The sequence below is a fragment of the Octodon degus genome, unplaced genomic scaffold (assembly GCF_000260255.1).
Source record: "Octodon degus isolate 3935 unplaced genomic scaffold, OctDeg1.0 scaffold00188, whole genome shotgun sequence".
Classification (NCBI taxonomy): domain Eukaryota; kingdom Metazoa; phylum Chordata; class Mammalia; order Rodentia; family Octodontidae; genus Octodon; species Octodon degus.
The window spans coordinates 2,954,217-2,959,937 of NW_004524764.1; positions in this window are offsets into that span (position 1 = coordinate 2,954,217).

Sequence of the window (5,721 nt, forward strand, 5' to 3'; positions counted from 1 at the left end):
AAAAAATTACAGCTATACATGATATAATTTGCTTATTTTTCCCATTCCCTTACTATCCTGTCTCTCATGCCTTGATTGCACACAAAAGAATTGTTTCCACTTTTTTTTTCTTTTCTTATTTTTTCCTTTCTCTTTTGTCCTCCATCCTCCAGGTCTCCTTCCCATTTGAACATGATTTCTTATTTCACAATGTCTATTACACATTGTGGTCTTTTTTTACACTTAGTCACATTATCTTTGACATAGGTGCCAGACACTTTTGCTGGAAGAAAACCTCTCTAATTCTTTTATTAGAAAAGAATGGTTTTCCACATGCTAAATATTAGAACAAGACTCATATCTTTCTCCTGGCACTAAAATAAAATCTAAATGGATCTAAGTTCTAAATATTAAAACAGAAAAATTACATCTATAAGACAAAGTAAGTAGAACTCTTGAGGACATGGATGTAGGTAAAACTTCATGAAGTCCTAATCACCCAGGAAATATCACAACGAATCAACAACCGGGATCTCATCTTATTAAAATGTTTGCACACCAAAAGAAACCATGAGCCTAGTCAAGAGACAACCCACAATGGTTGTTCTAAGAATAAGTGGAGGGTTCTTGAACTAGATGTTGGGAGCAGGTTTTTTAGTTTTTAAATTAATTAGCTGTGGAGTTTTCACACTGAATGAAAGAATAAAATATTTATAAGCAATTCTAGGACAATATGCTTTCGTTTGTGAATTTTAACAAAAAATTAAAAAATAACAATGCTATTCTGAATGCTCCCAAGCTCATTGCATGGGTAGCATAACCTTGGTAAGAAAAGGAGACAAGCATACTACAAATATATATATATATATATATATATATATATATATATATATATTCTTACCTTATTAAGAAAAAAAATTATATATATATGGACCATTATTCCTGATGAGCAAAGGTGCAGAAATTCTCAACACTGTATTGGCAAAGTGAAGTCAGTAGTACAAGAAATGATTACATGCAAGTACCAAAGCACATTTTTCACTGGGATGAAAGAATGTTTCAACATGCACAAATAAATGACTGCAGTAAAACTTCTCAAGGAAATGAAAGAATATACTGCAAAATCCCATATTAATAGGTACAGAAAACAAATTTTCCAAAATTCAAAACATATTCATGATTAACTTCTCAAAAACATAGGAACAATGGCTCAGTGAAATAAGCACTTCCCTGGCAAGTGCAAGGGCTTGAGTTTAATCTCCCGTTCTGCCAAAAACAAGCAAACAAACAAACAAACAAACAAACAAAAAACCCATAGGAACAGAAGAAAGTTAGTGTAATATAAAAATATGCTAAAATAAAATAACTTAGTTTAAATTATTCTATAATGATGTTCTTTCCACTTTGCAATCTTATTTGTGAATGCATTTTCTGAAAATTAATGCTGCTTTAATAATGTGACCAGTTGTCATGTAATCAATGTTATTATTTTCTTTGGATAACTTTGTCACACATTTCACTATAAAATCAGATGTGAACTCATTTGAATCACAATTGAACTTACTGATAAGGATATGGAAATCTACTATAATGTCTTAGAAGGCCTACATCGTATACTAGAAATTATAAGCACATGCTATTGTATTGTTTTCTGTTTTGTTTTGGCTTAATACCTGCTCCCATGAAGAAATACAATAAATATCTTCAGTGTAAAATACTTTTTTATTTATCTTCTTCAGCAGCTAAGCATATCTTTGGTTTTGGTGTTAGATGGAAATTATAAATCATATATTAAGGGAAGAAAAAATATCAAAAGATATAAGAAATGATGTAGACACTGAAGAATAGTAAATAGCTTTGTGTCCCCGTAGTACATGACAAAAAAGATAGGAAAGGCAAAGTCTATATGAAAGGTTGAAGAGTTTGTCTATCTCTGTTCATACTAGATAAATTCCCAGATAACCTTATACATCTTAAGATGTTCTAACATAAATTGTTCTCATCTTTTCAATAAAAGTACCAACAACATGCACCTCAGTGAATTATTTAGTATTTGAAGAAAATTTACCATGATCTAGTGCTCAGCATACTGTTAACATAACTTCTGTGTTATCTATTTTATGACCAGTAGGAATAGAATTTGTTAGAATAAAGCCTTCTGACAAGTAAGACTCAGCACAGTTTACTTTAATAAAGAACAACGTTCTTATTGATCAGTAGTCAGAGCCAGAGATATTCACAGAGCTCTCCTCAGCAATACAAAGATCAAGCTTTCATACGCCAGATGAGGAGCCAAGAAATTCATCCCTGGTCCTCCTGTGTATCTGCCTTACTTGAGAATGGTGTGATGAGGCATTTGCTTTCTTAGGCATAGGGCGAACAGCTGGCATGGTTAGGTGGCAACTTGATACACCGGAATTCAAGCTACATAAGCAGCCTCAGGCCCAATTCAATTTATTTTAACAAATTAATACTCTAATGGCCATCAGTAACATGAAACAGATATTACTATGAGATTTAAAAAATTTTTTAAACAAATCTTATTTTAAATAACACATAATTGCATCTAGGTATGGAGTACGGTCTGTGATATTTCCACACATAGGTTCAATAGGTAAAGATTAGATCAGGGTAATTTGCATGTCTTCTAAAAGTATTTGCAGATAACCTGAAATGTTGAGAAATTTAACAAGATAGTGGCAGAATGGTGATTGTATTTTAAAGATTCTTGACACACCCCATCTTCTTTCTGTGCGCTATAGTACTTTTCTCTCTTTTGATAATAGAATTTTTCAGCTTGTCAGCACTACACAGCTTCCATAGGTGGATGGTGAGATTTTCTGAATGGACATAAATTACCAAGATAGTCGTCTTTTAAGACACGGATTTCAAATTACCCTGAAGATTATCCAGGCCATCAAGGTAGGCGTATTCCTTAGCTATGCATTGCATGCGTGTATGTGTCTAGCAGCAAAATGAAAGACAAGAAAGACATGTCAGTTGTTGCAATGACAAAATAGATAGTATTATGAAAGCTTAAAATCCCAGAATATATATTTATAAAGAATCTTTTTCACCATCTGTCTCCAAGTGTCAGACTTGCTTAAGCGTCTGACACATACTGCTGGTGATGGGCTGCTGCTATTTATCTGTATGTGTGCTGCATGCCAGTTCCTTGGCTGATACTAATTTGAGGAACCTGATTTCTAAAAGTATTCGTGCAGCGGTACTGAGGTATTTTTCATGGCTATATCTGAATGTGCGCATGTGTGTGTGGATGCACATGTGTGTTCAAATAGCCCACGCTTTGTGTATGCTCCTACCTCCCAACGATGAAAATTAAGCTGGCATACCGCCTTCCCCACCCCCACATAGGTTCTTATTTAAAATTTATCGTAATTTTAGATCATATCACTGCAATTACAAAGCTGAGTAGACTAACTGTTAATAGGGTTATCATTATTGACTTTAAACTCTATTTAACCTTGAAGATTATACTTTTTTAGAAAGTGTGCTCAAGTAGAAATAATGAGAAAATTTCCTTTATTCAGCTTAAGTATAAAAACAAATAATCAAAAAATTCATATATTTGAAATGAAAGATAAACTAGACCATGAGAATGAATTGAGTACATAGTAAAAAAAAGAGATGCATTTCAATTTTGCAACTGCAATTTCATAATCAATATATGAGAACAAAACTGTGAAAGGGCATCAGCAGGTGAGGCAGAAGGGGAAGGGTGAGGGTGTAAATCTTCATTCTACGACTTATAAAATATTTATAAATACTGCAAATAATTTTTCATTTATAAACTACTTATAATAAACTCTTTCATGGTTTATTGTATTCTTGCCTCCAGTAGGACTTGACTTTCATAGTATACAACAGACACCATCTATGAGGCCATCCTGTCCAACTCCCTCTTTCATTAATAATAAATATGGAACTACAAATTATTTTTATTTTTATATTACATCAATGTATTGCACAACTTTATAAGGTTCACATGACCTTTTTGTAATAGCTTAATTATAACAATAAAATGCTACTGATGACTGGAAAGATAGCCGGGTGGTCTAAGTGCCTGCTTGGCAACACAAGGACCTGGGTTCATTCTCTGGTACTACATGTTACGCTAATCCCAGCCCTAAAGGCCCCAGAAACTAGGTGCATGCCTGTAATCCCAGCTGTAGAGGCTGAGACAGGAGGCTCACTATGAGTCTGAGCTCCACGGAGACAACCTGTACCAAATCCATAAATAAAAAATGTTTAAAATTCTATTGAAGCCCTAAAACCCCATTCCGTCACAAATGTTGCAGTTTAAAGGTTTTTAAAGGAAATTCAAGGTACTAATTTCTTGATGTCCACATTTTGATTCTGAAACCAGTGAGAGAATCTGTCTCCTGCATAATGAGTTGTTATAAGGCGCAGGACACGGGCACACACATGTCCTCATTTTGCTCTGCTGCGTGTGGATTCACCTTCAGCTTGAATGAAGAGAGAGCACCAATTTTCTTTGCCAACAGAAAAGGAAAGGGATTTTTTAACTAGGTTTTTGTTGTTCCTGAAATACAATAAAATGAGTTGTTTTTTCTGATAAATGGCATAACAGTTACACACGGTGACAGGTTGTTTCTTGTGGTTTTTTCCAGGTGATGCTCCTGCACAATAAAGAAATTCCAATGAACACACAGACTTCTTTTTTTTCATAAAGGTTATGTGAGCTGAAAGATGAAAACATCTTAAGTCCAATGTGCTTCTTACCTTTCCCAGCCAGGAATTAAGGCAGTTCTTTTACATTTTTTTTTCTTTATTAAAAAAGAAATGCGTGTTCAAAAAAAGGAAAGGTAAAATAAACTACTGTGAAGATATCATTTTTTTAAAAGACACTGTCCTTCAGCAAAGAAAATAATTGCATTAGTAAATCTAAAGTGAAGGGCTCTAAAGTTTATAGTCATTGAAAGCAAAAAAAGCTGTGACATGAGGGAGAGCTATGTCAGCAGCAATTAGAAAAATTTCATGGAAAATGTGAGACAGAGAGATGACAGAGACTTCTTGCACATATGTCCTCAGACGCTGTATATACATACTTAGACATGAAAATACATATATGCATATTTTCTTGATTTGAACGTACGCATGAATACATTCATATGATAAATAAACGTTTTATACTTGTGTGCATGGTTTTACTTCATCAGAATTTATCAAGAATAGAATGAAGAAGGCTTTGTGAAATTCACCTTTTTGTAATCCTTAGGTTTATTAAAACATTTTCTGTAACATTTATGATTCTCATGTTGAGTTTTTATTCCCTCAGTTCTGTCAGTGTACTCTATTACATGGATAGATTTTCTTAAGTTGTATTGTAAGAATAAACCTCATTTGATTAAGATATATAATACTTTTACTTTGTTATTGAATCTAGTGTGGATTTTGTTGAGGATTTTTGCAGCAATATTCCTAAGAAAATTTAATCTAATTTTTTTTCTGATAGAAGTTTTGTTACCATGAAACAAATCAATTTTACAATGGAGGGCAGGAGAGATGGCTCAGTGGAATAAGTACTTCCCCGGCAAGCGCAAGGGACTGAGTTCAATCCCCGGTTCCATAAAAAAAAGAAGAAGAAGGAGAAAGAGAAGGAGAAAGAGAAGGAGAAGGAGAAGGAGAAGGAGAAGGAGAAGGAGAAGAGAAGGAGAAGGAGAAGGAGAAGGAGAAGGAGAAGGAGAAGGAGAAGGAGAA